Here is an 11402-nt window from a genome sequence, read left to right as displayed (position 1 = left end):
GTAACTTTTGTTCCAAATGGTTTTCAAGAGTCTTTCATGGCTTGCCAAGCAGAACTCAGCATGATAAACTAGTTATATATAGTATTTGCATTGAAATCTTAAGTCAATTTTATCATCAGCTTTCAGTGAAATTTTATTGCTTCTTTCTGCAGCTCTCACTGAAATAAGGCTAATTTTCAACTTTGTTCAAATGTGCTGTAACTTTTGTTCCAAATGGTTTTCAAGAGTCTTTCATGGCTTGCCAAGCAGAACTCAGCATGCTAAACTAGTTATATATAGTATTTGCATTGAAATCTTAAGTCAATTTTATCATCAGCTTTCAGTGAAATTTTATTGCTTCTTTCTGCAGCTCTCACTGAAATAAGGCTAATTTTCAACTTTGTTCAAATGTGCTGTAACTTTTGTTCCAAATGGTTTTCAAGAGTCTTTCATGGCTTGCCAAGCAGAACTCAGCATGCTAAACTAGTTATATATAGTATTTGCATTGAAATCTTAAGTCAATTTTATCATCAGCTTTGAGTGAAATTTTATTGCTTCTTTCTGCAGCTCTCACTGAAATAAGCCTAATTTTCAACTTTGTTCAAATGTGCTGTAACTTTTGTTCCAAATGGTTTTCAAGAGTCTTTCATGGCTTGCCAAGCAGAACTCAGCATGCTAAACTAGTTGTATATAGTATTTGCATTGAAATCTTAAGTCAATTTTATCATCAGCTTTCAGTGAAATTTTATTGCTTCTTTCTGCAGCTCTCACTGAAATAAGGCTAATTTTCAACTTTGTTCAAATGTGCTGTAACTTTTGTTCCAAATGGTTTTCAAGAGTCTTTCATGGCTTGCCAAGCAGAACTCAGCATGCTAAACTAGTTATATATAGTATTTGCATTGAAATATTAAGTCAATTTTATCATCAGCTTTCAGTGAAATTTTATTGCTTCTTTCTGCAGCTCTCACTGAAATAAGCCTAATTTTCAACTTTGTTCAAATGTGCTGTAACTTTTGTTCCAAATGGTTTTCAAGAGTCTTTCATGGCTTGCCAAGCAGAACTCAGCATGCTAAACTAGTTGTATATAGTATTTGCATTGAAATCTTAAGTCAATTTTATCATCAGCTTTCAGTGAAATTTTATTGCTTCTTTCTGCAGCTCTCACTGAAATAAGGCTAATTTTCAACTTTGTTCAAATGTGCTGTAACTTTTGTTCCAAATGGTTTTCAAGAGTCTTTCATGGCTTGCCAAGCAGAACTCAGCATGCTAAACTAGTTATATATAGTATTTGCATTGAAATCTTAAGTCAATTTTATCATCAGCTTTCAGTGAAATTTTATTGCTTCTTTCTGCAGCTCTCACTGAAATAAGGCTAATTTTCAACTTTGTTCAAATGTGCTGTAACTTTTGTTCCAAATGGTTTTCAAGAGTCTTTCATGGCTTGCCAAGCAGAACTCAGCATGCTAAACTAGTTATATATAGTATTTGCATTGAAATATTAAGTCAATTTTATCATCAGCTCTCAGTGAAATTTTATTGCTTCTTTCTGCAGCTCTCACTGAAATAAGGCTAATTTTCAACTTTGTTCAAATGTGCTGTAACTTTTGTTCCAAATGGTTTTCAAGAGTCTTTCATGGCTTGCCAAGCAGAACTCAGCATGCTAAACTAGTTATATATAGTATTTGCATTGAAATCTTAAGTCAATTTTATCATCAGCTTTCAGTGAAATTTTATTGCTTCTTTCTGCAGCTCTCACTGAAATAAGGCTAATTTTCAACTTTGTTCAAATGTGCTGTAACTTTTGTTCCAAATGTTTTTCAAGAGTCTTTCATGGCTTGCCAAGCAGAACTCAGCATGCTAAACTAGTTATATATAGTATTTGCATTGAAATCTTAAGTCAATTTTATCATCAGCTTTCAGTGAAATTGAAACACTTGTACACTTGTACATAGTGTTTGTATTGAAATATTAAGAACTTTTTGGAAGCATTTTTCATTTGCCTTTGAAAAAAAAAAGTTCCCCACAACATTCATCTCAAAAAAATTCTTCCTTCAGAAAAAAAAAATTCGTAAAAAAATTCTTCCTATGTCAAAAAAAATCTTCCTCTCAAAATGTAATCTTCCACCAAAAAGAAAAATTTTGCCCAAACTTTTTTTCCAAATGGTTTTCAAGAGTCTTTCACAGATTGCCAAGCTGAACTCAGGATGCCAAACAAGTTGTACATAGTGTTTGTATTGAAATATTAAGAACACATATGCCATTGAAAAGATAAAAGTTCCCCACAACAGGTCACCTCAAAAAAATTCATCCTTGAGAAAAAAAAAAATTCGTAAAAAAAATTCTTCCTTTGTTAAAAAAAATCTTCCTCTCAAAATATAATCTTCCACCAAAAAGAAAAATTTTGCTCAAACTTTTTTTCCAAATGGTTTTCAAGAGTCTTTCACAACTTTCCAAGCTGAACTCAGGATGCCAAACAAGTTGTACATAGTGTTTGTATTGAAATATTAAGAACATTTTGGAAGCAGTTTTCATTTGCCTTTGAAAAAAAAAAAAGTTCCCTACAACAGTCACATCAAAAAAATTCATCCTTGAGAAAAAAAAAAATTCGTAAAAAAAATTCTTCCTTTGTTAAAAAAAATGTTCCTCTCAAAATATAGTATTCCACCAAAAAGAAAAATTTCCTCTAACTTTTTTTCCAAATGGTTTTCAAGAGTCTTTCACAGCTTGCCAAGCTGAACTCTGGATGCCAAACAAGTTGTACATAGTGTTTGTATTGAAATATTAAGAACAAATATGCCATTGAAAAAAAAAAGTTCCCCACAACAGTCACTTCAAAAAAATTCTTCCTTCAGAAAAAAAAAATCGTAAAAAAATTCTACCTATGTTAAAAAAAATCTTCCTCTCAAAATGTAATCTTCCACCAAAAAGAAAAATTTTGCCCAAACTTTTTTCCAAATGGTTTTCAAGTCTTTCACAGATTGCCAAGCTGAACTCAGGATGCCAAACAAGTTGTACATAGTGTTTGTATTGAAATATTAAGAAAACATATGCCATTGAAAAGAAAAAAGTTCCCCACAACAGTCACCTCAAAAAATTATTCCTTCAGAAAAAAAAAAATTCGTAAAAAAATTCTTCCAATGTTAAAAAAAATCATCTCAAAATATAATCTTCCACCAAAAAGAAAAATTTTGCTCAAATTTTTTTTCCAAATGGTTTTCTAGAGTCTTTCACAGCTTGCCAAGCTGAACTCAGGATGCCAAACATTGCAAAAAAAGAAGAACATTTCGGTAGCAATTTTCATATGCCATTGAAAAAAAAAAAAAAGTTCACCACAACAGTCACCTCAAAAAAATTCTTCCTTCAGAAAAAAAAAATCGTAAAAAAATTCTTCCTATGTTAAAAAAAATCTTCCTCTCAAAATATAATCTTCCACCAAAAAGGAAAATTTTGCCCAAACTTTTTTTCCAAATGGTTTTCAAGAGTGTTTCACAGCTTGCCAAGCTGAACTCAGGATGCCAAACCATGCAATAAGAAGAACGTTTCGATAGCAGTTTTCATACGCCATTGAAAAAAAAAAGTTCACAACAACAGTCACCTCAAAAAAATTCTTCCTTCAGAAAAAAAAAAATCGTAAAAAAATTCTTCCTATGTTAAAAAAAATGTTCCTCTCAAAATATAATCTTCCACCAAAAAGGAAAATTTTGCCCAAACTTTTTTTCCAAATGGTTTTCAAGAGTGTTTCACAGCTTGCCAAGCTGAACTCAGGATGCCAAACATTGCAATAAGAAGAACGTTTCGATAGCAGTTTTCATATGCCATTGAAAAAAAAAAGTTCCCCACAACAGTCACCTCAAAAAAATTCCTCCTTCAGAAAAAAAAAAATTCGTAAAAAAAATTCTTCCTATGTTAAAAAAAATCTTCGTCTCAAAATATAGTCTTCCACCAAAAAGAAAAATTTTGCTCAAACTTTTTTTCCAAATGGTTTTCAAGAGTATTTTACAGCTTGCCAAGCTGAACTCAGGATTCCAAACAAGTTGTACTTTCAATTATTTGCATTGAAATATAAAGCAGATTTCAGAAGCAGTTTTCATTTGCCTTCAAAAAAAGAATTCCCACTGTCAACCGAAAAAAAATTCTTCCTCCAAAAAAAACCAATGTCGAAAAAAAAAATCTTCCTGTGATAAAATAAATCTTCCTCTCAAAATATAATCTTCCACCAAAAAGAAAAATTTTGCTCAAACTTTTTTTCAGCTTTCAGTGAAATTGTATTGCTTCTTTCTGCAGCTCTCACTGAAATAAGGCTAATTTTCAACTTTGTTCAAATGTGCTGTAACTTTTGTTCCAAATGGTTTTCAAGAGTCTTTCATGGCTTGCCAAGCAGAACTCAGCATGCTAAACTAGTTATATATAGTATTTGCATTGAAATCTTAAGTCAATTTTATCATCAGCTTTCAGTGAAATTTTATTGCTTCTTTCTGCAGCTCTCACTGAAATAAGGCTAATTTTCAACTTTGTTCAAATGTGCTGTAACTTTTGTTCCAAATGGTTTTCAAGAGTCTTTCATGGCTTGCCAAGCAGAACTCAGCATGCTAAACTAGTTATATATAGTATTTGCATTGAAATCTTAAGTCAATTTTATCATCAGCTTTCAGTGAAATTTTATTGCTTCTTTCTGCAGCTCTCACTGAAATAAGGCTAATTTTCAACTTTGTTCAAATGTGCTGTAACTTTTGTTCCAAATGGTTTTCAAGAGTCTTTCATGGCTTGCCAAGCAGAACTCAGCATGCTAAACTAGTTATATATAGTATTTGCATTGAAATATTAAGTCAATTTTATCATCAGCTCTCAGTGAAATTTTATTGCTTCTTTCTGCAGCTCTCACTGAAATAAGGCTAATTTTCAACTTTGTTCAAATGTGCTGTAACTTTTGTTCCAAATGGTTTTCAAGAGTCTTTCATGGCTTGCCAAGCAGAACTCAGCATGCTAAACTAGTTATATATAGTATTTGCATTGAAATCTTAAGTCAATTTTATCATCAGCTTTCAGTGAAATTGTATTGCTTCTTTCTGCAGCTCTCACTGAAATAAGGCTAATTTTCAACTTTGTTCAAATGTGCTGTAACTTTTGTTCCAAATGGTTTTCAAGAGTCTTTCATGGCTTGCCAAGCAGAACTCAGCATGCTAAACTAGTTATATATAGTATTTGCATTGAAATCTTAAGTCAATTTTATCATCAGCTTTCAGTGAAATTTTATTGCTTCTTTCTTTAGCTCTCACTGAAATAAGGCTAATTTTCAACTTTGTTCAAATGTGCTGTAACTTTTGTTCCAAATGATTTTCAAGAGTCTTTCATGGCTTGCCAAGCAGAACTCAGCATGCTAAACTAGTTATATATAGTATTTGCATTGAAATATTAAGTCAATTTTATCATCAGCTCTCAGTGAAATTTTATTGCTTCTTTCTGCAGCTCTCACTGAAATAAGGCTAATTTTCAACTTTGTTCAAATGTGCTGTAACTTTTGTTCCAAATGGTTTTCAAGAGTCTTTCATGGCTTGCCAAGCAGAACTCAGCATGCTAAACTAGTTATATATAGTATTTGCATTGAAATCTTAAGTCAATTTTATCATCAGCTTTCAGTGAAATTGAAACACTTGTACACTTGTACATAGTGTTTGTGTTGAAAAATTAAGAACTTTTTGGAAGCATTTTTCATTTGCCTTTGAAAAAAAAAAGTTCCCCACAACATTCATCTCAAAAAAATTCTTCCTTCAGAAAAAAAAAATTCGTAAAAAAATTCTTCCTATGTTAAAAAAAATCTTCCTCTCAAAATGTAATCTTCCACCAAAAAGAAAAATTATGCCCAAACTTTTTTTCCAAATGGTTTTCAAGAGTCTTTCACAGATTGCCAAGCTGAACTCAGGATGCCAAACAAGTTGTACATAGTGTTTGTATTGAAATATTAAGAACACATATGCCATTGAAAAGAAAAAAGTTCCCCACAACAGTCACCTCAAAAAAATTCATCCTTGAGAAAAAAAAAATTCTTAAAAAAAATTCTTCCTTTGTTAAAAAAAATTTTCCTCTCAAAATATAATCTTCCACCAAAAAGAAAAATTTTGCTCAAACTTTTTTTCCAAATAGTTTTCAAGAGTCTTTCACAGCTTTCCAAGCTGAACTCAGGATGCCAAACAAGTTGTACATAGTGTTTGTATTGAAATATTAAGAACATTTTGGAAGCAGTTTTCATTTGCCTTTGAAAAAAAAAAAAGTTCCCTACAACAGTCACCAAAAAAATTCTTCTTTCAGAAAAAAAAAATCGTAAAAAAATTCTTCCTATGTTAAAAAAATGTTCCTCTCAAAATATAGTATTCCACCAAAAAGAAAAATTTCCTCTAACTTTTTTTCCAAATGGTTTTCAAGAGTCTTTCACAGCTTGCCAAGCTGAACTCTGGATGCCAAACAAGTTGTACATAGTGATTGTATTGAAATATTAAGAACAAATAAGCCATTGAAAAAAAAAAGTTCCCCACAACAGTCACTTCAAAAAAATTCTTCCTTCAGAAAAAAAAAATCGTAAAAAAATTCTTCCTATGTTAAAAAAAATCTTCCTCTCAAAATGTAATCTTCCACCAAAAAGAAAAATTTTGCCCAAACTTTTTTTCCAAATGGTTTTCAAGTCTTTCACAGATTGCCAAGCTGAACTCAGGATGCCAAACAAGTTGTACATAGTGTTTGTATTGAAATATTAAGAAAACATATGCCATTGAAAAAAAAAGGTTCCCCACAACAGTCACCTCAAAAAAAATTCTTCCTTCAGAAAAAAAAAATCGTAAAAAAATTCTTCCTATGTTAATAAAATAATCTTCCTCTCAAAATGTAATCTTCCACCAAAAAGAAAAATTTTGCCCAAACTTTTTTTCCAAATGGTTTTCAAGTCTTTCACAGATTACCAAGCTGAACTCAGGATGCCAAACAAGTTGTACATAGTGTTTGTATTGAAATATTAAGAAAACATATGCCATTGAAAAAAAAAAGTTCCCCACAAAAGTCACCTCAAAAGAATTCTTCCTTCAGAAAAAAAAGATTCGTAAAAAAATTCTTCCTATGTTAAAAAAAATCTTCATCTCAAAATATAATCTTCCACCAAAAAGGAAAATTTTGCCCAAACTTTTTTTCCAAATGGTTTTCAAGAGTGTTTCACAGCTTGCCAAGCTGAACTCAGGATGCCAAACATTGCAATAAGAAGAACATTTCGGTAGCAGTTTTCATATGCCATTGAAAAAAAAAAAAGTTCCCACAACAGTCACCTCAAAAAAATTCTTCCTTCAGAAAAAAAAAATCGTAAAAAAATTCTTCCTATGTTAAAAAAAATGTTCCTCTCAAAATATAATCTTCCACCAAAAAGGAAAATTTTGCCCAAACTTTTTTTCCAAATGGTTTTCAAGAGTGTTTCACAGCTTGCCAAGCTGAACTCAGGATGCCAAACATTGCAATAAGAAGAACATTTCGGTAGCAGTTTTCATATGCCATTGAAAAAAAAAAGTTCCCCACAACAGTCACCTCAAAAAAATTCTTCTTTCAGAAAAAAAAAATTCGTAAAAAAATTCTTCCTATTTTAAAAAAAATCTACCTCTCAAAATATAATCTTCCACCAAAATGGAATATTTTGCCCAAACTTTTTTTCCAAATGGTTTTCAAGAGTGTTTCACAGCTTGCCAAGCTGAACTCAGGATGCCAAACATTGCAATAAGAAGAACATTTCGGTAGCAGTTTTCACATGCCATTGAAAAAAAAAAAAGTTCACAACAGTCACCTCAAAAAAATTCTTCCTTCAGAAAAAAAAAATCGTAAAAAAATTCTTCCTATGTTAAAAAAAATGTTCCTCTCAAAATATAATCTTCCACCAAAAAGGAAAATTTTGCCCAAACTTTTTTTCCAAATGGTTTTCAAGAGTGTTTCACAGCTTGCCAAGCTGAACTCAGGATGCCAAACATTGCAATAAGAAGAACATTTCGGTAGCAGTTTTCATATGCCATTGAAAAAAAAAAAAGTTCCCCACAACAGTCACCTCAAAAAAATTCTTCGTTCAGAAAAAAAAAATTCGTAAAAAAATTCTTCCTATGTTAAAAAAAATCTTCATCTCAAAATATAATCTTCCACCAAAAAGGAAAATTTTGCCCAAACTTTTTTTCCAAATGGTTTTCAAGAGTGTTTCACAGCTTGCCAAGCTGAACTCAGGATGCCAAACATTGCAATAAGAAGAACATTTCGGTAGCAGTTTTCATATGCCATTGAAAAAAAAAAGTTCCCCACAACAGTCACCTCAAAAAAATTCTTCTTTCAGAAAAAAAAAATTCGTAAAAAAATTCTTCCTATTTTAAAAAAAATCTTCCTCTCAAAATATAATCTTCCACCAAAAAGGAAAATTTTGCCCAAACTTTTTTTCCAAATGGTTTTCAAGAGTGTTTCACAGCTTGCCAAGCTGAACTCAGGATGCCAAACATTGCAATAAGAAGAACATTTCGGTAGCAGTTTTCACATGCCATTGAAAAAACAAAAAGTTCGCAAGTCACCTCAAAAAAATTCTTCCTTCAGAAAAAAAAAATCGTAAAAAAATTCTTCCTATGTTAAAAAAAATGTTCCTGTCAAAATATAATCTTCCACCAAAAAGGAAAATTTTGCCCAAACTTTATTTCCAAATGGTTTTCAAGAGTGTTTCACAGCTTGCCAAGCTGAACTCAGGATGCCAAACATTGCAATAAGAAGAACGTTTCGATAGCAGTTTTCATATGCCATTGAAAAAAAAAAGTTCCCCACAACAGTCACCTCAAAAAAATTCTTCCTTCAGAAAAAAAAAAATTCGTAAAAAAAATTCTTCCTATGTTAAAAAAAATCTTCGTCTCAAAATATAGTCTTCCACCAAAAAGAAAAATTTTGCTCAAACTTTTTTTCCAAATGGTTTTCAAGAGTATTTCACAGCTTACCAAGCTGAACTCAGGATTCCAAACATTGCAATAAGAAGAACATTTCGGTAGCAGTTTTCATATGCCATTGAAAAAAAAAAAAGTTCACAACAGTCACCTCAAAAAAATTCTTCCTTCAGAAAAAAAAAATCGTAAAAATTTTTTTCCTATGTTAAAAAAAATTTTCCTCTCAAAATATAATCTTCCACCAAAAAGGAAAATTTTGCCCAAACTTTTTTTCCAAATGGTTTTCAAGAGTGTTTCACAGCTTGCCAAGCTGAACTCAGGATGCCAAACATTGCAATAAGAAGAACGTTTCGATAGCAGTTTTCATATGCCATTGAAAAAAAAAAGTTCCCCACAACAGTCACCTCAAAAAAATTCTTCCTTCAGAAAAAAAAAAATTCGTAAAAAAAATTCTTCATATGTTAAAAAAAAACCTCCTTTCCAAATATAGTTTTCCACCAAAAAGAAAAATTTTGCTCAAACTTTTTTTCCAAATGGTTTTCAAGAGTATTTCACAGCTTGCCAAGCTGAACTCAGGATTCCAAACAAGTTGTACTTTCAATTATTTGCATTGAAATATAAAGCAGATTTCAGAAGCAGTTTTCATTTGCCTTCAAAAAAAGAATTCCCACTGTCAACCGAAAAAAAATTCTTCCTCCAAAAAAAACCAATGTCGATAAAAAAAATCTTCCTGTGATAAAAGAAATCTTCCTCTCAAAATATAATCTTCCACCAAAAAGAAAAATTTTGCTCAAACTTTTTTTCAGCTTTCAATGAAATTTTATTGCTTCTTTCTGCAGCTCTCACTGAAATAAGCCTAATTTTCAACTTTGTTCAAATGTGCTGTAACTTTTGTTCCAAATGGTTTTCAAGAGTCTTTCATGGCTTGCTAAGCAGAACTCAGCATGCTAAACTAGTTATATATAGTATTTGCATTGAAATCTTAAGTCAATTTTATCATCAGCTTTCAGTGAAATTTTATTGCTTCTTTCTGCAGCTCTCACTGAAATAAGGCTAATTTTCAACTTTGTTCAAATGTGCTGTAACTTTTGTTCCAAATGGTTTTCAAGAGTCTTTCATGGCTTGCCAAGCAGAACTCAGCATGCTAAACTAGTTATATATAGTATTTGCATTGAAATATTAAGTCAATTTTATCATCAGCTTTCAGTGAAATTTTATTGCTTCTTTCTGCAGCTCTCACTGAAATAAGGCTAATTTTCAACTTTGTTCAAATGTGTTGTAACTTTTGTTCCAAATGGTTTTCAAGAGTCTTTCATGGCTTGCCAAGCAGAACTCAGCATGCTAAACTAGTTATATATAGTATTTGCATTGAAATCTTAAGTCAATTTTATCATCAGCTTTCAGTGAAATTTTATTGCTTCTTTCTGCAGCTCTCACTGAAATAAGGCTAATTTTCAACTTTGTTCAAATGTGCTGTAACTTTTGTTCCAAATGGTTTTCAAGAGTCTTTCATGGCTTGCCAAGCAGAACGCAGCATGCTAAACTAGTCATATATAGTATTTGCATTGAAATCTTAAGTCAATTTTATCATCAGCTTTCAGTGAAATTTTATTGCTTCTTTATGCAGCTCTCACTGAAATAAGGCTAATTTTTCAACTTTGTTCAAATGTGCTGTAACTTTTGTTCCAAATGGTTTTCAAGAGTCTTTCATGGCTTGCCAAGCAGAACTCAGCATGCTAAACTAGTTATATATAGTATTTGCATTGAAATCTTTAGTCAATTTTATCATCAGCTTTGAGTGAAATTTTATTGCTTCTTTCTGCAGCTCTCACTGAAATAAGCCTAATTTTCAACTTTGTTCAAATGTGCTGTAACTTTTGTTCCAAATGGTTTTCAAGAGTCTTTCATGGCTTGCCAAGCAGAACTCAGCATGCTAAACTAGTTGTATATAGTATTTGCATTGAAATCTTAAGTCAATTTTATCATCAGCTTTCAGTGAAATTTTATTGGTTCTTTCTTCAGCTCTCACTGAAATAAGCCTAATTTTCAACTTTGTTCAAATGTGCTGTAACTTTTGTTCCAAATGGTTTTCAAGAGTCTTTCATGGCTTGCTAACCAGAACTCAGCATGCTTAACTAGTTATATATAGTATTTGCATTGAAATCTTAAGTCAATTTTATCATCAGCTTTCAGTGAAATTTTATTGCTTCTTTCTGCAGCTCTCACTGAAATAAGCCTAATTTTAAACTTTGTTCAAATGTGCTGTAACTTTTGTTCCAAATGGTTTTTAAGAGTCTTTCATGGCTTGCTAAGCAGAACTCAGCATGCTAAACTAGTTATATATAGTATTTGCATTGAAATCTTAAGTCAATTTTATCATCAGCTTTCAGTGAAATTTTATTGCTTCTTTCTGCAGCTCTCACTGAAATAAGGCTAATTTTCAACTTTGTTCAAATGTGTTGTAACTTTTGTTCCAAATGGTTTTCAAGAGTC

Source organism: Ammodytes marinus, assembly GCF_949987685.1.
Source record: "Ammodytes marinus genome assembly, chromosome: 22".
Classification (NCBI taxonomy): domain Eukaryota; kingdom Metazoa; phylum Chordata; class Actinopteri; order Uranoscopiformes; family Ammodytidae; genus Ammodytes; species Ammodytes marinus.
Note: the sequence above shows the minus strand (reverse complement) of the source record.